This window comes from Myxine glutinosa, chromosome 6 (assembly GCF_964187855.1).
Source record: "Myxine glutinosa chromosome 6, kmMyxGlut1.1, whole genome shotgun sequence".
NCBI classification, from domain to species: domain Eukaryota; kingdom Metazoa; phylum Chordata; class Myxini; order Myxiniformes; family Myxinidae; genus Myxine; species Myxine glutinosa.
In genome coordinates, this window is record NC_136266.1 from 137,134,536 (window position 1) to 137,157,528 (window position 22,993).

The 22,993-nt window shown below is 47.1% G+C and overlaps 1 protein-coding gene across 1 annotated transcript in view; it reads left to right on the forward strand.

The window, feature by feature from the left end:
• LOC137430349 (receptor tyrosine-protein kinase erbB-4-like) overlaps positions 1-22,993 on the forward strand; it is a 724,268-nt gene that overhangs the window by 393,332 nt on the left and 307,943 nt on the right. The window lies entirely within an intron of this gene.

Here is a 22,993-nt window from a genome sequence, read left to right on the forward strand (position 1 = left end):
GGGGCGAAGCACTTCACCCTGGACATCGGCGGTACTCCTGACCGGGTTTCGGTAGACCGCCTCAAGCCGGCCCACCTCGATGTGGACCATCCACCGCCAGTGGCCCGACCCCCACGTCGGGGCCGCCCTCCTGCGGGCGGACCCCCGGCACCGCCCAGCCCCGCCGCCACGCCGCCCCCCGGTCCTGCACCCATCCCAGGAGCAGCCAGGGGCATCCCACCTGGCATCCCTGCACCCCGGATGCCGCCGATCGCCAGGGGGCGCTTCGGCCGGGTCATTCGTCTGCCCCGCAAACTGGCCCTCCAGGTGCGCGGGAATTCTGGGGGGGCGCGTGTGGCGGACACAAAAGCCCACTGGCGTGGTGACATCATTCCACGCACCAAGTGGGCGGTGGCCACGTCCGAGGGGTAGGCGTGGCCTCATGAGAGACACCGGGCGCCCAGCCCGGAGCGGTACAGTGTTACAGTGTAGTCTTGAATAAAGGCGTTTATATGTTACCGCTTGTCCGCTTCCTCCTTGCTCACAAGCAGCGCGCGTAACGCCGCGCTTTAATATCAACGTTTTAAGTCGAAGTAAAATGCGTCATCCGTTGGTTAATTTTGCTTGCTATTTTGTTAATTTTGTTCAAAGTAATCTTTTCCCAATTTTTTCCACTGTATAATTACTTGCATTCTTCAAGAGTAACATTCATTTCTCCAATTGAAGTTGTATAAATTATGTGTGTGAATTTCTGCTCAAGTGTGATCATACGGTGGTTAGAGGCTTCCTGACAATCCTCCATCTCCGTCAACGCTTGACGAATGTGGCAAAACTGGAGTAAAGGTGGATGTTCCACCAGGATGCAGCCAATGCTCCCCAGAAGCTGGTTGAAGGTCTCGGCGGATAAACTCGTCGTGAAATGGTGATTTTTCAGGAGACAGAAATACCAATGCTTCAGGATGACCAGAGCGGTGGTTAAACAAAATGGATGTTCCCCAGGGCAATAAGTGATCGAAAAGTGATCGTTTTGTCAGGAGACAGAAATACCAATGCTTCAGGATGACCAGAGCGGTGGTTAAACAAAATGGATGTTCCCCAGGGCAATAAGTGATCGAAAAGTGATCGTCTTCTACCGACTCCTCTCCGGCCTTGCACACCCAGCTCTCTCTGAGCTCTGTCCCCCAAATATTCCTACAGGTCGCACAAGATCTGCCAGCCACCCTCTGATGGTTAAACTGCCGAAATCTCGGCTCTCTGCTCACCTTCACTCTTTCATTCCTCTTTTCTCCCGCCTCTGGAACAAACTCCCTCACTTCCTTCAATCCCACCCCTCCCTCCAGGTCTTTAAAACAGCTGTTCACCACCATCTCTTATCTTCCCCCATCCAAAACCTTGATCTTTTCTACCCCCGCTAATTCACCCCAGATCCACCTTGTTTGAAATTCCAACTTCTTTCCTGGAAGTCCCGGCAGTGTCCATATGTTTTATACCTCTCCCACCGCCCCCTTCCCATGCCCCCCCCCCCCAAAGCCCTCGCCCTCTCTCAGATCTCTCGATGTCTCCATGTCTTTCGGTCCCTGCTCTCAAATGTTGTGTTTGTGTCCTTCCCCCTCTCTCCCCATCTTGTCTACCGCTCCCGATGTTATGTTTTATGTGTCGGTTTGTCTTTCTGTGTGATTAATGTTCGCTCTTTCACGAGCCTCGATCTTGTATACAAAAGAAAAAAAAAAATAAATTGTCGTGAACAGTGAGCGGGTGATGAAGTAGCACTCTGCTGATAGTCCCAAGGGAGACCAAAGAACGGTGAAGTGCAGTATTAATCCGCTCCACGTTATCACGTCCTTTTAGCTCAAAATCCCTCGAGAGGAGAGAGTCTGCGTAAACGTCTTCTTCTTCACAGTGGTGCTTCATCCTCACGTACTCAGAGTTGATTGGTTCTTCCTGATTTTTAAACCTCGCCCATTAGGAGCTCGTCAGTATGTGAGGAACAAGCTTGGTGAATTGATTCTGCCTGCACCGTCTGTTCATGTAGAAAATGATGCATGTAAAACTAGAAGTCACTGCAAAGTTGCCACATATTCACAAAGCGGTACATGGCAATTCAAATAAAAATTGTGGATGAAGCACTGCAATCATGAAAAATGTTTTCAGAATACTGCAGAAATTACTTTTTCTTCAATTATAATGGCCTACTACAGTTTGCTCTTGCTATATAGTAGACCCTATTATGCCATGCAGTATAATGAAGAACTTCTTGCTCGCGAAGGCTAGTGTCGGTCTGTCTTGCGTACAACAATGGATGGAACGACCTTCAGAGGCCATTTTTTCCCTGCAGAGCAGGGTTGGCCTTTTTTTGGGCACCATGGTCCCCTTTTTGAAGCGGTTTTACGGCCGGATGCCCTTCCTGCCGCCAACCCTGTTAGTCGCCTCTTGCGACACACAGGGAATTACCAGTGAGCTGGTACTCAATTTGCCGACCTCGGAAGGATGACAGGCTGAGTCAACCCCCCTGGCATTAATTCAGCAATCTACCGGGATCCCAAGCTGGCACCCTAACCGCTAAGCCAACACCAAGCTATCATACAACAATGGATTTAATCAACAAAATTTTTATGGACGTATGCTAACCACTCTGGGAAGCAAAGAGGAGCTGATATTTCAGTCATTAATTGAGTAGAAGAGGGTTAACTCCCATAACGTCAGTTTTAAGCTAACGCATACCTCGATCAATGTTTTGTTGATTTCGTCCACCATCTATCTGATCCATACATTATATCATAATCTGGTATTACAAAATCGATTTGCTTGGTATTACTTTCCAAAATGCATCTTGCCATGCATTTTGAACATGCATACAATTGGCTTTCAATAATTTTCTCGTTATGCCTTCACTTTCTTTGCTTCGCTTTATTAAAAAAACGAGGTTGAAATTGTCGCATCACAAAATATGATCAGGTTTTTCTTGTGTTGTATTCGCACACATCAACAAATATTTTCATCGATCCTTTGCATTAAACAACGCATAGCAAAAAAATGAGAGCTCATTTGGATGAAGGAGGAATGAACTAGGGAATTCTATAAAAATCCAATTACGCATTGAGCAAACACTGTGAAGAACAGTAAATATCAGTGGAAAATCAAAATGCATGAAAGAGCCCGATTAATTACACATGGACCCTCTGTTTTCGTGGCATTCTTTAGACTTCGGCTGGCAGTCGTTGTTTAAACATTCCTCTGTACATTAAATATCGGCCAGAGATATTACACTTGGAACTGAAGGCCACTGTGATGGAAGCCCAAATAGATTTTGTGCAATTTCTTCAAAAGTCGTTTGCCACTGACTCGTACGTCGTCGCAGCTGACGATTCTGAGCATACTCTTATTTCACACTTGCCCTACGCTTGCTGATGCTCTGACCATTTACATCTTTCTGTCGTCACTTGTCGTCTTTGCCTGCCCATGCATGAGAATGTTAACTTGGTTGGACCAAATCATTTTCTGCCAGATTAACAGCCATATGTCTGAGGTGTTTGGCCTTCTATTTAATCCACATGAGAAGGTGGAGTGGGGGCAATTGGAATTTGTGTTGGTTTTTATATTTGAATCCATCATTTTTTCAGACACAGTTCAAGAGTTTGGGGTTCTTTTGACTTGTTAAGTCTCCCAGTAACTGCCAGCCCAGACGAAATGATTTCACCTCGATCAGGATGCTTGCTGTTACATAACATGCCAAATCCATGCAGCGGCTGAATGTGAGAGTTAATTTAAAAAGCTAGATTCGACATGTTAGTTTTGTATAGCTTCATCTTTCGACAATCTACCACTGTATGTATATTTGCTGTCATAATGCAATCCTGGAAAAAATATCAATCTCCTCGCAAAATTCTCACTTTGATGTCGCCATGGTCTTAACAATAATCAGGTGGAGGATTCCGCCCCCCTCCACTTTTTCCGCCATATTTTGGCAGAATTGTTTTTCTCGGAATGAGCTTTCATGACTTTTTACTGTTAGTGTTGCGCACATTTTGATACTAATTTTTATAAAAATCGGGTCTACAATTGCCGCATAGTGCGCAATTTTTCGGTGCTATGTGCCATAGACTGAAATTTTCCCATTCTTTTTAAACAGCACATACATCTTTCCATAGGTAACTAGAACGGCACTCAGTAGAGAGCATACCTCCGCCTGGTTGGCCATATCACTCAATGGTGAAGAATCACTTAAACATTAAATAATTATCATATCCGAATCCATATTCAGATCTTCACCAAAATATAATCGATTCTTCCTTGTCACACACACAACATGTCCAACAAGTTTCGTCCAAATCCATCCATAACTTATTGATATATCCTGCTAAGCCTGGTGTTGGCTTAGTGGTTAGGGTGCCGGCTTGGGATCCTAGGATCCTGGGTTCGAATCCCGATCGATCGCTGAATTAACGCCAGGGGGGTTGACTCAGCCTGTCATTGTTGCCAGTTGCCATTGTTGTTGTTGCCAGTTGCCAGCCAGTTGACTCAGCCACTCAGCATCCTTCCGAGGTCGGCAAATTGAGTACCAGCTTGCTGGGATGAATGATCACGGTGTGTACACCGATTTAGAATAGGTACACCGTATCCCTGCGCATCATAAGAGCATGACCAAGGGTTGGCGTCAGGAAGGGCATCCGGCCATAAAAACATTGCCTCAAACCGGGAACCATGATTGTCATGGGGCCCACAAGGCTAACCCCCGCTCTAGAGGGGAAAATGGCCTTAAAACGATCATTCATTCATTATATTCTGCTATGTATCGTTTTTGGCCATATCTCCCAATGGTGAAGAATCACTTAAAAAATTAAATAATTCTCATATCAGAATCCATTTTCAGATCTTCACCCAAATCGAATCTATTTGTCCTCGTCACACACCCAACCGGTTATTTGCTGCATTCAATATCTTTCAGTTTGTCACAATCACATTTTCTCTATATCATTATCTAATGCTCCTCCACATGCCCCAATGTTAGTGTCAGTGTCCTGGTTATCAAGTCATGGTCATATTAGGTCAAGGTCGAGGTCATCAAAAAGTTCGCTCCACTATAAATGTGCCGGGTGTATCGACATTTGTAACGTGATAAATGGAACACTATTTAGTTCATACAACCAAATTTGGCACTCAATATTATTGTTGTGTGTGTGTGTGTGTGTGTGTGTGTGTGTGTGTGTGTGTGTGTGTGTGTGTGTGTGTGTGTGTGTGTGTGTGTGTGTGTGTGTGTGTGTGTGTGTGTGTGTGTGTGTGTGTGTGTGTGTGTGTGTGTGTGCGCGCGCGTCTTTATTTTGAGCGAATGAAGGTTGTATCAAGATATAAGAGTTTTCACAAAGGGTGGAACAGATATCGTGGATTAGCGATCAAAGTCGTACCCATGCAAGGTAAACACAACATTAATAACAAGGGTAAGGCTGAATGTCTATCAACTTTTGATTTGTCCACATGATACACAAATATTCCACATGACAAGCTCAGGAACGCATGGGACAGAGCAGTAAATAAAGCATTTGCAGGAGGTAATAAAATATACATTACAGTCTAACAAAATGAGCAAACTGGTCTGCAGAGGCAAATCAATATTCATGCAGTTTTTCAAAAAGTAAACTTCAAGAAAATATTCGATTTCTCCTCAACAACAGTTTCTTTACATTTGGCAACAAGATACTCTATCAGATAGTGGGGATACCCATGGGTTCAGATCCGGCCCCTTTCTTTGCAAATTTGTTCCTGCACATGTACGAGTCTGATTGAGTCCAGAACATGTGCAGGAATAAACTAACAACTGCACGAAGATGTGGAAACATCTTTAGATTCATTGATTATTTGTTGGCAATTAATGATGGATTTGTATTTGATCAGCTTCATAATTATATATATAATTTTCCCATTTCCCTGTAAAATTATATATATATATATACAAATTAGCTTGAATTAAAAAAGGAAAACCAAACTTTCACTTCAATTTTGTTTGAGAATTACAAATAAATATCAATAATAATAAGTTTCACACCAAATTATTTGATAAACGAGATGCTTTTCCATTCCACATTGTACAAATGCCTTTCTTAGACAGCAACATTCCGAAGAAGGTGAGATAATTAGCACTGTGAGAGAAACCACACACAGCACTGAGCTTATCAAGAGATTAAAACAGCAATAGTTGGATGCTAACAGGGGGAGCTACAGATAACAGATTAAACCACAAGTTAGTGAATTTCAATGTAAATGGCAAAACTATTACTAAGGAGACATTTTTACATACAGTACATACATTATTTTAAAAACATATATGTATGTATTTATATATATATATATAGTAATGGCTGGTTGCAAATGGAGGTTGGTAATGCTTGCCTATAATCATAAAGCTGATATTTATTATGTACTACGTGTGTAACCAATACTCCATTAGTATATATATATATAAATACAGTCACGTGAAAAAGTAAGTACACCCCATGTAAAGTTTTGACTTTTTCAACATATTTCAACATACAGCTATTTGATCTTCATTTCAACAATATTGATAGATAAAGGTGATGTTGTAGCGGTTGCCGCTGAGCATACACAATCGCATTACACCTGCCAAAGACGCAACCATGGAGCGATCACTGTACCGGGCTCGCCCAGGCCGCCCGGGCATGCCCAAACTCGCCTTTCCCGGGCATGTCCAGATTCGCCTTTCCCGGGCATGTCCAGACTCGCCTTTCCCGGGCTCGCCCAGGCCGCCCGGGCACGCCCAGTCTCGCCTTTCCCGGGCGGGCCATGCCCAGACTCGCCTTTCCTGGGCATGCCCGGACTCGCCTTTCCCGAGCTCGCCCAGGCCGCCCGGGCACGTCCAGACTCGCCTTTCCCGGGCGGGCCATGCCCAGACTCACCTTTCCCGGGCATGCCCGGACTCGCCTTTCCCGAGCTCGCCCAGGCCGCCCGGGCACGTCCAGACTCGCCTTTCCCGGGCTTGTCCAGACTCGCCTTTCGTGGGCTCGCCCGGGCACGCCCAGTCTCGCCTTTCCCAGGCAAACGCTCCGGCATGACGTGTTTGAGTGCATATATATATTGCTGCCTGATAAACGGGCTTTTCAGAGTACCCGAGTTTTGGTTTTGCTCAATAAAGAAACTCGGACGAATTCCCGTCTTTTGTCGCGTCAATCCTTTCGACTCGCGTAGGAGCACAGCTCCTTCACTGGTGACCCCCGACATGGACACGGCAGTTGCCCTTAAACTGCCTACCTTCTGGGAAGCTCATGCAGCGGTTTGGTTCGCCCAGGCGGACTCCCAGTTTGCCCTGCGAGGCATTACCGCCGACGACACCCGCTTCCACCATGTAGCGGCACTCGGCTCTGCCACCGCGGCCCGCGCCCTGAGCCTCCTCCAGCACCCGCCAGCCGCTGACAAGTATGGCGCGATGAGGACGCTCCTCCTCGACGCATTCGCCCTCTCACCGGCAGAACGCGCACGACGCCTGCTAGACCTGCCCGAGCTCGGCGACACGCGCCCATCCGAGCAAATGGACTACATGCTCTCGCTGCTCGGTGAGCACTCCCCGGATTTTCTTTTCCGAGAGCTGTTCCTCCGCCAGCTGCCGAGCCAGGTACGCTTCGCCCTGGCAGGCACGCAGATCACGGATCCCCGCGCCCTCGCCAGGGAAGCCGACAAGATCTCCTCGGCAGGCCAGCACATCGGGGTGGCTGCCTGGAGCCCGACGCCGTCAGAGGCGACGCCCATGGCGCCGGAGCGCCCGGTGCGGTTGGAGGCCGAACTGCCGGTACAACTGGCGGCCACCACGCCGCGCCGACCGCTTCCAACACGACGGCCGGGGCCTCCACCTGACCAGGCGTGGTGTTATTACCACGCCAGGTTCGGACACAAGGCTCGGACATGCCGACCCCCGTGCACTTTCGGCAAGTCGGGAAACGGCCGGGCCGGCGTTCATTACCAGCCATGAGCGCCGGCCACTCGGGCAACTTGCTTTTCATCAAGGACAAAGCGTCCGGGCGGCGTTTCCTTTGTGACACCGGCGCCCAACTGAGCGTCATACCCGCCTCCGAGCAGGACAGGCAGACCGCCGTTTGCGGCCCCTCATTGGTCGCTGCCAACGGATCGGCCATCCGCACCTTCGGCCCGCGCAACGTCACCCTCTGCTTCGGCAGCCAGCGCTTTAATTGGACCTTTGTGACGGCGAGCGTGCCCATGGCTTTGCTAGGCGCCGACTTCCTCTGCGCGCACGGGCTGCTGGTCGACGTCAAACGGCGTCGCCTTGTCAACGCTGAGACTTTCAGCTCCCTGGCATGCACGATGAGCAGCTCCGCGCCGACCGAACTAGCATGCGCCCTCCCGGCGACGAACGAGTTTGCTCGCCTGCTCGCAGAGTTCCCGGCCCTCACGCGGCCGACGTTTTCGGCCGTCGCAGTGAGACATGGTATCGAGCACCACATACCAACTACGGGCCCGCCGGTCTACGCCAGAGCCCGCCGCCTCGACCCGGCCAAGCTCGCCGTGGCAAAGGCCGAGTTTGACGCGTTGGAGCACCTCAGAATCGTGCGGCGCTCCAATAGCGCGTGGGCCTCGCCACTGCACATCGTGCCAAAGCCGGGGGGCGGCTGGCGCCCATGTGGCGACGACCGCCGCCTCAACGACATTACCACCCCCGACAGGTATCCGGTCCCGCACATCCAGGACGTTTCCGCCCGTTTGGCGGGGCGGGTCATTTTCTTGAAAATTGACTTAATACGGGGATACCACCAGGTACCTGTCAGGCCGGCCGACGTCCCAAAAACGGCCGTCATCACGCCGTTCGGCCTGTTCGAATTCCTGAGGATGCCGTTTGGCCTCAAGAACGTGGCCCAGGCGTTCCAGCGCTTGATGGACGGCGTGCTGCGCGACCTGCCGTTCCTCTTTGTCTACCTGGACGATATCCTCGTCGCCAGCACGTCCCGGGCCGAGCACCTCCTCCACCTCTGAACACTGTTCGGGCGCCTCAGCGAGCACGGCTTAATCGTCAACCCGGCCAAATGCCACTTCGGCACGACGGCTGTTGACTTTTTGGGCCACCAGGAACGGGGCCGTGCCGCTGCCAACCAAGGTCGAGGCCATCACCGAGTTCCCGCGTCCCCGCTCCATCAAGGCCCTGCAGGAGTTCCTCGGCATGGTGAATTTCTACCACTGTTTCGTGCCCCGCGCTGCTCAGCTCATGCGGCCCCTTTACGAAGCCCTCCGGGGCAAGCCGGCCAAGCATGACGTCGTCTGGTCCGCAGCCATGGACGCGGCATTCACAGGCGCAAAGCTGGCCCTCGCCGACGCAATGCTGCTTGCTCACCCGGTGCTCGACGCTCCCATCGCCCTCATCCACCGACTATGCGGTGGGTGCCGTACATGAACAATGGGTGAACGCGGTTTGGCAGCCGCTCGCTTTTTTTAGCCGGCAACTCCGGCCGAGCGAGCTAAAATATAGCACATTTGACCGCGAGCTCCTCGGTCTATACCTGGCCGTTCGCCATTTCCGCCACCTCCTGGAGGGCCGCCCGTTCACGGCTTTCATCGACCACAAGCCGTTGGTTTACGCGATGGCCAAAGTCACGGAGCCGTGGTTGGCCCGCCAGCAGCGCCACCTCTCCGCCGTGTCGGAGTTTACCACGGACATCCGGCACGTCGCCGGAAAAGACAACGCCGTGGCCGACTGTCTTTCTCGGACCAGCGCGAACGCGGTCCACCTCGGCGTGGACTTCGCACTCATGGCGGCCGTCCAGACCACCGACACCACGGTGCAAGCCCTCCGGGTGGCGGACACGGGCCTCTGCCTGGCCGACGTCCCTTTCGCGGACACTGTCCTGCTCTGCGACGTCTCCCAAGGCCAGCCTCGCCCCGTCGTGCCAATTACCTGGCAGCGCCGCGTTTTCGCCTCCCTCCACGGCCTTTCCCACCCGGGCCGGAAAGCTTCCCAGAAGCTGGTGTCGGCGCGTTTCGTCTGGCACGGACTTCGACGGGACGTCCGCGATTGGGCCAATGCCTGCACGGCCTGCCAGCGGGCCAAGGTCCACCGCCACACCCAGGCCCCGCTGGCACCTTTCACCGTGCCCGAACGGCGTTTCGACCACGTCAACGGGACCTGGTGGGCCCCCTTCCCCCATCACGAGGTTTCACACACCTGCTCACCATGGTGGACAGGACCACCAGGTGGCCAGAGGCCGTTCCCCTCATTTCCACCACCACCGCCGACGTGGCGCAGGCTTTCATCGCCACCTGGGTCGCCCGTTTCGGCGCACCGGCGGACATCTCTTCGGACCGCGGTCCGCAGTTCACCTCCGAGCTGTTGGGCGCGGTCGCCCGCAACCTGGAGGTCAAGCTCCACCATACCACGGCCTACCACCCCCAAGCCAATGGGTTGTGCAAGCGTTTTCACCGCTCCATGAAGGCCGCGCTCATGGCCGGCCTTCAGGACGGCGGTTGGGCCGACCGGCTGCCGTGGGTCCTTTTGGGCCTCCGCACGGCCCCCAAGGAGGACCTCCAGGCTTCCAACGCCGAGCTCGTCTACGGCCAGCCGCTATGCGTCCCGGGCGAGTTCGTGCCCGACGCTACCAGTCCCTGGTCCGCGGCTCGCCAGCGCTCGGACCTCCAGGAGGCCGCCCGACGGTTTGCCCCCGTGCCAACGTCCCCCCAGCGCTTCGCACAGTGGAGTACGTTTTTGTGCATCATGACGCACACCGGGGGCCACTCCGCCACTGTACGACTGGCCCTTCCGGGTCCTGCGACGGGACGACAAGTCTTTCGTCGTCGACGTCGGCGGCAGGTCAGACTGGATTTCGGTGGACCGCCTCAAGCCGGCGCACGTGGACGTCGACCAACCACCACGGTTGGCCCTTCCTCCGCGGCGAGGCCGCCCCCCGTCCGCGGTTCCACCCACTCGACCACCCACCACCACACCGGACCCCCCCCCCCCCCCACGACCCTCCAGGGGTCGCTTCGGCCGGGTCATCAGGACCCCCCTTAAATTGACCCTGCCGGTGCAAGTCGATTCTGGGGGGGCGCGTGTAGCGGTTGCTGCTGAGCATACACAATCGCCTTACACCTGCCAAAGATGCAACCATGGAGCGATCACTCGCCTTTCCCAAGCTCGCCCAGGCCGCCCGGGCACGTCCAGACTCGCCTTTCCCGGGCATGACCAGACTCGCCTTTCCCGGGCTCGCCCAGGCCGCCCGGGCATGCCCAGTCTCGCCTTTCCCGAGCAAACGCTCCGGCATGACGTGTTTGAGTGCATATATATATTGCTGCCCGATAAACGGGCTTCTCAGAGTACCCGAGTTTTGGTTTTGCTCAATAAAGAAACTCGGACGAATTCCCGTCTTTTGTCATGTCAATCCTTTCGACTCGCGTAGGAGCACAGCTCCTTCAATGTAATATAACAAATATCATGAAACATTTACATTTTGTAGTCCATTGTATAATTAAATAAACATAAATGCAAATTTCGCATGTGGATAAAGTAAGTACACCCTTACATTTATCACTACTTCAAATACCTAAAATTAGAATCAGGTGCACCAGCTCAGGTGCAAATGATTAGAACATCGTTAGAGAGGTCTTGGAGGAACTTGTCTTATTTAAACCTCAGACATTTTGTTTGGTTTGCTCTTTGTTGTTGAAGTACGCGGCATCACAATGCCGAGATCAAAAGAGCTCTCTGAGGCCTTCAGAAAGAAGGTTATAGATGCCTACGAGTCTGGGAAGGGATTTAAAAAGATCTCCAAACAATTTGAAATCAATCATTCGACTGTCCGGAAGATCATCTACAAGTGGAGAAGATTCCAAACAACTGCCACCCTGTTCAGGCCAGGCCGCCCCAGCAAGTTCAGCCCGAAAGCAGACCGCAAGATGCTGAAAGAAGTCTCTAAGAACCCCAGAATGTCATCACAGGACCTACAGATAGCTCTTGCCACTGTTGATGTCAAAGTGCATGAGTCTCCCATTAGAAAGAGGTTGCACAAATTTGATCTGCATGGGAGGTGTGCCAGGAGGAAACCTTTGCTGTCCAGAAAGAACATCAGGGCAAGACTAAAGTTTGCCAATGAACACCTAGGCAAAGACCAGCACTTCTGGAACAATGTGCTCTGGACAGATGAGTTAAAGGTAGAGCTATTTGGCCACAGTACCAGAAGACATGTTTGGCGAAAACCAAAGACAGCATTTAACCACAAGAACCTGATACCAACTGTAAAGCATGGTGGTGGAAATATTATGGCTTGGGGCAGCTTTGCTGCATCAGGGCCTGGGCAGCTCACCATCATAGAATCCACTATGAATTCTTCATTGTACAGAGGGTGCTTGAGGATAATGTGAGGCCATCTGACGGAAAGTTGAAGCTCAACCGAAGGTGGACCTTGCAACATGACAATGACCCTGCACATACCAGTAAATCTACCAAGGAATGGCTGAAAAGAAAGAAAGAAGTGGAGGGTTCTGGAATGGCCAAGTCAAAGCCCGGATCTCAATCCCATCGAGATGTTGTGGGGGGGATTTGAAACGAGCTGTGCATGCAAGAAACTCCTCAAACATCGCACAGCTGAAAGAATTCTGCATGGAGGAGTGGGCAAAAATTTCTCCCAGTCGATGTCAGAGACTGGTCGGCAGTTATAAGAAACGCCTACTTGAGGTTGTTTCTGCCAAAGGGGGCAATACCACCTATTAGAGCCAAGGGGGTACTTACTTTTTCCACATGCGAAATTTGCATTTTTGTTTATTTAAATTATACAATGGACTACAAAATGTAAATGTTTCATGATATTTGTTATATTATATTACCTTAATCTATCATTATTGTTGATATTGACATAGATATTGTTGAAATGAAGATCAAATAGCTGTATGTTGAAATATGTTGAAAAAGTCAAAACTTTACATGGGGTGTACTTACTTTTTCACATGACTGTATATATATACGTCTGTGATTACTCGTAGACAGTGCAGCATGTAGAAAATTCGTTATAGAGCACCATTTGAATATTTGAAATATAGATCGATTCAGAGATATATGGGTGGTCGTGCTGATTGGTGGATATTTAACTGTAGGAACCCTGGTGGCCGGTCTACCTGCCACCACATGCTTTTATTTTATTTTATTTTTACCCTGCGCTCGCGAAGCGAAAGGCAGGGTCAAGCATTCAGGTATGTACGTGCGTGCGTACGTACGTGCATGTCTGCATTTAAAAAATTCATTTTCTCGGCAACCGGTGGTCTGATTGACATGAAATTTTCACCATAGGAGGGCCTCCTCCTGTAGAATATTTTAGTGAATATTATGACGTCACAGGTCACGTGGTATGGGTGCCATCTTGGGGGAAAAAAAACAAAAAAACTTTGCACCTCTATAATCTCAAAAACCACTGCACATAAATAATTGAGACAGGTCTCATTGCAAAGAACTCTCCATGCGGAATAACATATGTGAATGATGACGTCATAGGTCCTGCTGTTATGACGTCATAATTCGACAAGTAAAAACTTTATTCGATGAGGATGAAATTTCTTGAGCATCTTCTCAATATAAATTGATGCAGAAATAAAATGATAATGACGTCGTAGGTCACGTGGTTCGGACGCCATATTGTTTTGAGTGAAAAGCCTGAAAAACCACTAAAATCCAATTTTCTCCTAAACGACTGAACAGATCGAGGCCAAACTTTGCAGGCAGAATCGCATACCCATGACAAACAAAAAAGTCAGGGAGCATGACGTCATGCGTCACATGGTTTCGGAGTTATGATGTTTTTAAGCATAAACTTTAAAAACCAAGCTCCTCCCTCATTTTTTATCCTATTGAGGGGAAACTTCAGAGATGTGTTCAGCCTATCAGTCTACTAAAATGACCTTTTGGAATTTTCGATAGGTCACGTGGTTTGGCAGATATAAATAATTAAACGAAAATATTTTGGATGTATGGTCTGGAAGCTAGAAGTTGTTATTGCATGAAGAAGAAGAGTCTTCTAGAGTGGGCATCTATCTATAATTCCACTAATCTCTGTCTGTGTGTGTGTGTGTATGCGACCGCTGTTTCTCGACAACTACCGGTCCGATATACTTGAAACTTGCCAGGTATATTGCTGGGGACCCGAGGATGTGCCTTTTCAAGGTTTCATATTAATCGGACAAGTAGTTACCGAGCTATGTCCAAAAAACGATTCAACCAATCAGAGAGCAGCGAGCTATCACGTGTGCCGAACGTGCCGAACAGACTCTGCCTCGGACGGCACATTTGAGAGCGTATTCATTTATTTCACGTTGGCAAACTATGTTGGCGTTAAACTATGTTTTAAAACTAATTAAAACTACTTTGCGATTCATCGTAACTGCGATTCGTAACTGCCGTTCGCTTTGGCTTTGCGAATGGACCAAACCATTTCATGTAAATAGAGGGGGGGGATTGTCACCGTACTCGCAAGCCGTTCGCTTTGGACCAAACCATTTCATGTAAATAGAGGGGGGGGATATAATTTTAGATATAGATATAGTACGGGCATGCCCTAGTATAATTAATTATCACACTGCACATGACGAGCAGGCAAAGTACGGAGCGACCTCACGGGGTCATTTTGACCTCAAATAAAATTCTGATTTTAGATTTGTCAATCGCTGAGGTATATTAACACACGACCAAAACAGATTTTTTTTTTTTTTTTTTTTTTTTATACAAGATCGAGGCTCGTGAAAGAGCGAACATTAATCACACAGAAAGACAAACAGACACATAAAACAAATAACATCGGGAGCGGTAGACAAGATGGGGAGAGAGGGGGAAGGACACAAACACAACATTTGAGAGCAGGGACCGAGAGATATGGAGACATCGAGAGATCTGTGGGAGGGAGAGGGCTTTGGGGGGGGAGGCATGTGAAGGGGGGGGGGGGGGGGGGGTGGGAGAGGTATAAACATATGGACACTGCCAGGATTTCCAGGAAAGAAGTTGGAATTTCAAACAAGGTGGATCTGGGGTGAATTAGTGGGGGTAGAAAAGATCAAGGTTTTGGATGGGGGAAGATAAGAGATGGTGGTGAACAGCTGTTTTAAAGACCTGGAGGGAGGAGAGGGATTGAAGGGAGTGTGGGAGTTTGTTCCAGAGGCGGGAGAAAAGAGGAATGAAAGAGTGAAGGTGAGCAGAGAGCCGAGATTTCGGCAGTTTAACCATCAGAGGGTTGCTGGCAGATCTTGTGCGACCTGTAGGAATATTTGGGGGACAGAGCACAGAGAGAGCTGGGGGAGCAAGGCCGGAGAGGAGTCGGTAGAAGACAGAAAGACCACCTACCTGCCTGCGGTGAGTGAGTGAAAGGCCCTCAGAGATAGCTTCATCGCGGGAGATTCCAATGATTTTGAAAGCTTTGGATTCAACAGCGTGAAGCCGAGCCAGGTGTGAGGCAGGAGCACCAGCCCATAGGGGAGAACAGTATTCCATTGAGCTGCGGATGAAAGCCTTGTATGTGGTGAGGAGCTCGGGTGTGCCGAGGAAATTTGGCAAAATTTGGCAAAATTCGGCAAAAGATTGATTTGGCAAAAGAAAGATTTGACAAAATTCCGACGATTTTTGACGAAAATATAACATTTGTGTATGCATTTCAGTGAAGTAAAGTATGTGCCATGTCAGTATTTTTAAATTGAAACGTGGCTCATTGTAAAGAACTCTGCATTGGGTATAGATGTTGTTAACGATGACGTCATTGGTGCCATAATTATGACGTCATAATTCGACAGGGACAGTGCTTAGTCTGATCAGTTTGAAATTTATTGAGCATGATCTATGCAACAATTATTTAGAGAATATAAATTGATGATGTCATCGCTCACGTGGTCTGGCAGCCATATTGGATCAAAAAAAAAAACATTCAAAAATAGAAGAGTTGGCTTACACCAAGTTGACTGCGCAGGGCAAGTATTCTATGAATACCATCTAGTTTCATGGTCCAAGGCTCATCATGGAGATCGTTTTCTCCTGGGTCTTAGGCTAATTTTGTCTTGTTTACAAACAAATCATGATAAATTTCCTGCGCACTTAGCGGCTCCGTTATATTACACCTAATTGTTGGTCTGCGTCGCCGCTAATTGCTCAGGAAGTGCGAGGGAGGTTTTTGTCGAGATTGCTTGTGTATCGGAATGCCAGATAATAACTGCTGCTTTGACTGTCTCCACAAAGTAGCGTATTGGTGATAAATTCAAAAAATAAGAACGTAAGACAGTCTATGATTCAAAATATCATTTATTTGTAATTACAGGGCTAGAAAAACATTTTATTACAGGAAGAAAACCGAAATAAAACAAATTTTAACTTTTCAGTGATTTTCCTCCAGGGAGCCCAGGGTAGGGGTGCCGAAAGTCCAAGGAACTCACGGTTCAAAAGGTTCATGGAAGATGTGCATGATTTAATGTATTGTCCTGTAATGGAATGTGTGATGGTGTGGAGGGAAATCAGGGGTCGTTACCCCAAAGGTTCATTTAAATCGTTTTATTAAAAATATCTATTTACAGCAAAACTACCATGAATATGCACACTGTGATGGGAGAGACAAACATGCTGCCTGCCCGACATCATAGCTCGCTCTACTGACAGTCTCAAGAATCAGTCCTTATATCCCTTCATGATTTGAATAAGTGGGAGGGGAAGAGCAAACACACGTGAACCCAACCCCCACAGGTCAGGTATGCAAAACCATTTATTCCTATAGGTGGGAGGGTCACGTCATCCCCCTCAGTTTGTAATTTACAAACAGTTTCTTGCGTCTTACTGTGATGTAGATAACCTCGACAGAGTTATCTATGTTTGTTCCATACCACCTACTGAGTTAATTTTACCATCTGGAACAGATACAATGAAACCGAGCTTGTTTAGCCAAAGGCAAACAATCATTGCAAATTGTATCAGTGGAGAATAGATTTACCAGGTACAATGAAAATGCTAAACAGGTTTTCAACTTCGTTACAGGGTCAGACAACCTCACACCAGCTGTATCATATTCTTAAGACTTTATCTTGAAAAACTCCTCTTTACATCAATATCTTTCTAAAACCTACTTATTGAACTCAGTGAAACATTTATATCTATATTTGAGTATATTTTAAAGGCATAACATAACGAGATTTCCTGAATCATTATTCGACATTATTCAGGATGAATTTATCATTTGGAAGACCTGGTTCAAACATCATGTTGAAATGTCACAGCACAACATGTGTATATATATATATATATATATATATATATATATATATATATATATATATATATATATATATATATATATATATATATATATATATATATATATATATATAACTGGATCCCTTTATTTATATTTAAAAAAATTACAGTACATAATAACTACACCAAATTAATTTACCATTGCTTGGTTTGTAAGGAACCATGACAAGACGTGGTCTAATATTGCCTCCGTAAGAGTTACTCTATCCCGAGAAATGAATTAAAAAGAAAAATTCGGTCAGAATGCCAGCGATGATTCGCCTACTATCCACCTAATTAGAAAACTCTGTAAAATAATTATTTGGCTTATAATTCTCCCACAATGGGAGTTGTATGTGATAATACATTAAATCCTCCAGCAAGTAAAGTTTTAACAGTGATGCTGCATCGATGGGTTGACCAACTGTCTGGACAGAAATGAGGTTGAGGATCTACTGATGTAGGCAATCTACTGATGCGAATCCATGACCGAGGCTGTGGACCTGCTGTTTGGAGAGGTTTTAAGCTGAAAGGATCGAAACCTCAAGGAATAACTGTGCCGAGCTGTTGATCTATGTGGTGGGGAAACCAGCCAATTACTTGCAGGTTAAGGTTCTTACTTTAGGTTAGGGAACTACGTTTTGAGGTTGACAATTTAAACAAAGGTTTTGAGGTTGACAATTTTACAACATACGGCATGTTGTGAAATTAACATATTTTACAGCAAACCTTTAGATTATATTATAATTTAGGAATATCCGATACTGGAGAATTAATATTGTAGAATTAAAAATGAATGTTAATAAAAATTTTAATTTATGAATATTAATAAATTAATTAAAAATTTTAAATTTAAATATGAATTTAAATTTAAACATTAATCTATAAATATTAATTAATATTCATAATATTTAATATAATTAAATTAATTAAAATAATTAAATTGACAAATAATAAAAAGTGTGTGTGTGTGTGTATGTGTGTGAGAGGCCCTTCACTAAGCTAACCATATTCAACCTGTCAAACAGCATTTACATTGCTTGTCGCTCAGGTGGTCGCTTGCAAAAGTTATGATTGCTGGGTGCAATAATGGTTTTGCGGAATGACAATAATTGTTGCGATTTTAGTTAAAATGTAAGCAGTATGACTCAAGTCATGTTTTCATGACAAAATACTTCTTTAAATTATTGTTATTATCCTCATTATTATTTTGTATAGAAAGGACATGAATCAACATACATATGATTATTTGAAATAATTTCACAGGAAAACAAAAATTGTGAACAGATTTGAACAGTTTGTAAAACGTGTTTTGGTGGCAAGCTACGTACCGGTATTGGTTTCATTTGCTCATGCAAGTACGTTTTCGGGCACCTTCTATGTAAGGGAGAGGGGTGAATAATAAACGTGATTCAACCTGTGCCAAGCGAAATTTAATTTAATCTCGAGCAATCGTTTTCAACATGCAAAGTAACGATGAATCAGAAAAAAGGCTGTCTCAATTCGGGATTGCACATGCTAAAAGACGAGGTGTTGAAGAGGAGTGTTTCTGCCGATAAGATGCTGAAGGGGATTCTCACGTCCATCCTTCATGTTTATCTGCTTCTAGGAGCACTGCTAGCTCTCTTCCAGGACCCTATGTTGGATACCCCTGAAGAAGCAGAGTACGTTTGAGTACAAAAATAAATGGCAAAGGAAGTTCCAGGCAAAATAGAAGATTTCAAGTGGCTCGAATATGATGACGAGATGTTTTGCAATGTATTGTTGCGGATATGAGGACTGTATTTTTTGTTATTGTGTGCTTTATTATTATTATTGTTTATTCTGCGCCTCCTGCCTCCGGAGTTGTGTAAAGATAAAAAGGGCGTCTCGGTAGTTATTCCATGAAACACCACATTGCAGGACCCGATAAAACCCTTGTTCAGTAGCTTATATCTTATTATGTGTTTTAGAGTAAGGCCTTGTCTTCCATTAAAATGACACTCCATTGCACCGAGTAAAAGAGATAGATTCCCTTCATTCCCATTCCCAAAAACCTCCATTTCCCCTTTCGTAATGGCCAAGCCTCAATTTGGCAATTACATCCCCTCCAAAGCCGCCATTGACCACGAGGCAGGGTTGGGGAAGAAAGGCGGGTCTCCACCTCGTCATAGAGGGGAGGAGTAAGTCGGCCCTGCTCATCCAACCCAGAACGAGGGGTTTGGCTTGAGAGGGCGGAGAGAGAATGCTTGGGGGAGGTTCGCAAAGGGTGAAGGGCGGGGCCTATATAACCCGCCGTGGGGACGCTCCCCAAAAAGGAGACAAGCAGATGAGTCCAAGAGAGTTGCAAAAAGGTCCAAGGCTGAGCTGAGCTGCGTGGTGAGGTGCAAAGGAAAGAGCTGGGTCGTCAGAGCAGAGCCGAGTTGTGAGGTCCAAAAGCAGAGGTCATCCAGGGAAGCGCAAAAGCCTGCTATTCGTCACCTTGCTCGCCAGCGGCAGCGTCTACAGCAGCAGCAGCAACAACGCTCGCCAGCCACTTAGGGGCCTGGACGGCAGTTCGGAGCAGGGCCGCGAAGGAACGGCGGCTGCAGAACGTGCGGATCGTGCTGCCGGACCCAGTGGACTTTCCTCTCCTTCCAGCCAATTCCTATCATCATTACCCGCGTGAGTCTGTGTCTTCGTTTGTTCTGTCCTGGGTATTAATTAAGCCTGTTAGGTAAGCTAGTCATTTGCACTGTGTCACCTGCATCTCATGTCCCCTGTAAATAATCGTGACTGCTCTTTTTGCTTATATGTGTAAATAACAATAAACCCCGTTACGCTTCTGTACGTCTTCTTCTTCCTCTTTGCATTCGTCGTCTTAGTCTTTTCCCGATTGAATAGCGGTGGCGCGATACGGCCAACGTCTGGGTGAATCGGGTGAGTCGGGGAACCACTGTTCGGTCGCGGAGCCTTCGCTCGGCAAACAACATCCTTAACCGCGTACCGTAACAGTATGTTGCAACTTCCCAGCCTTCCTGACACATCTTGATCCTTCTTCATCGGATCTTACAACTTTAGAAAACACCATGTACAGAAAGCACCATGCTTCCAAACACCATCGCGAGTGCGCTAATGGAACAAAACTTGCAATTAGAGAAAAAACATCTTCTGTGACAGCTACACCTGCGACCATTCCTCACCACATCGTCTGAATGGACAAGGAGCAGCATGCTCATGTCATGAAGCTCTCTAATACAATGTACAAGCAATGGTGAGTTCTCTAGATCAGATGTCTATTTTCTGCCAACATCTGTAACCTTATCTCCCATGTGTTCCTGTGTGCTCTTACATGTTCCTTTGATTTTACTTTCCAAGTTGAAAAGTTCTGTAAATAAAAGTTATACAAGTCCTTTATAACTAAGCATTTGTGGTCTCCTAAATGAATCTTTGAAATGGGCGAACAAAATGCCTGGGCAACCAAAATTTGACTTCGGGCAACCAGAGTAAATGGTTGCCTCGCAGGGCAACCTCCTCCCCCCCACCAAAAAGAAGAAGAAGAAGAAGTTGTTGTCAAGCACTTCATTATCCACTGCATGTGCTGGCAAGATAGTCTAGAGGTATACACACCCACTCCTCAGCTATCTAGTCCGGGTTTGAATCCCGGCCCAGCTATAAACTGTCACCCTGGTGTTTCACAGACAGGAAGATTCATCAATGTTTGTGCGGTCTCTCAGATGGCCGTTAAACTGTGTGCCTCTGTTAGCATTAGTTGGTGAACATTAAAGATTTCATAAAGTGTCCTTCGTGAAAAGTAGGTGAGTTGTCACCAGCACACTCAACAAATTGCAAATTCCTGCTCAAACATGCAGGTGGCAGAGCATCAGCAACAAAGACGTGGCCCCATGCAATGATGCCTCTCGCAGTCACGTGCTGCATATGAAGGAAAAAGAAGTGTCCCCTGAAAGGAAAAAATATATAGATATGAAACAAATGTCTGATGAAACTACAGGGTGTTTCAAAAAGAGTGATATAACATTAAACGTTTATTTACAAAGAAACAGAAACCTCAGGAACGTGATCCAAACATCTATTGAAAGCTTACGACATGGTACTTTCTAACACTGATTGCTATTGCAGTAACTCACTGCTCGAGTTAGTGAGAGGCCAAGGTCTGAAATTGGCTTTTGGCAAAATCCTTGTAATTGACGTTCTCGATGTGTGCCCCTCCTCGGTTCAGACAGGCATTGATCCTGACTCCAAAGTTCTGTCCAACTTTCCTGTAGGTCTCATGTAGCACTGCTTGGAGGTAGTCTGACACCTCATGCTTCAGATCATCCAGTGTGGCAGGGCGGTTGATGTAGACAGAGCAGTACCCAGGGCAACAAGGCAGTTTCTGAAGAGCTGCTGCAGGAAAGTGATGATGTCACTAGCTGTATGTGGGGGTGCACCATCCTGTATAAACCAGGTCATGCTGAGCTGGATTGGGGTGACCTTTTGGGCTGGATCATTATGGAACTTCTGGAACACGGCACGGTAGCGCTCACCGTTGATCACCACCTTCCTGCTGTTGTCCTTCTCAAACCAGTAAGGCCCGAGCATTCTCCATCTGGCATTGAAGGCGCAGAAGCATGTGACCTTAGGCCCTTTCAGCTACCTCTTAGTGATCTTCTCTGGTGGTTCTGCCACCGAGAAAATGTTGTTGTTGTTGATTTAGTCTCATACCACAGAGCCACCACTTTTGTCTTCTGCTCCACTGTCAATGGCATAGTTGAGCTACAGAGCTAGAAATCCCAGGGAACAAATACCATGATAACACCACCAAACCCTAAAAAGGAAAACGGTATAGGTCAAAAAACACTCTCCCCTCTGGGCTGGTGCTCCTGCCTCACACATTCCTCGGCTTCATGCGGTTGAAACCAAAGCATTCAGAATCATTGGAATCTCCCGCAATGAAGCTGATTCTGAGGGCCTTTCTCTCTCTCTCACCGCAGGCAGGTAGGTGGTCTTTCTGTCTTCTACCGACTCCTCTCCGGCCTTGCTCCCCCTGTTCTGTCTGTGCCCTGTCCCCCAAATATACCTACAGGATGCACAAGATCTGCCAGAAACCCTCTTCTGGTTAAACTGCCAAAATCAAGGCTCTCTGCTCACCTTCACTCCTTCATTCATCTTTTCTCCCGCCTCTGGAACAAACTCCCTCACTCTCTTCAATCCCTCTACTCCCTCCAGGTCTTTAAAACAGCTGTTCACCACCATCTCTTATCTTCCCTCATCCAAAACCTTGATCTTTTCTACCCCTGTTAAAACACCCCAAATCCGCCTCTTTCAATCCCCAACTTCTTTTCTGAAATTTCTAAAAGTGTTGATTTGCTTTGTACCGTGTACCCCTTCCTCATCCCACAGCCCTCCCCCTTCCACAGATCTATCAACGTCCTTGTTCTCTACTGTTGTTGTGCTTGTATGCTTCCCTCTCTCTCCCTCTTGTCTCCCGCTCCCTTCATTGCATGTTTTATGTGTCTGTGCATGTTTTCATGTTTAATGTGTTTGCTCAAACACGAGCCTCGATTCTGTATACAAAAAAAAAATAAAAAAAAATGGCAGGAAGTCAAAGTTGTATAAATATTTTTGAAACACCCTGTATATAAATGTTGAACATGACATTGTTTGTGGCTTTTCTTATGATAACCTGTCAGCAGTGATCAAGCTCTCACATTCCTTATTGTGTCCACATCCAAACCTTTCATAACCTTGCTCATCCATTAGTATGGATCTTTCAGAGATGACTAAAAGATAATTATAGAAATATGTGTT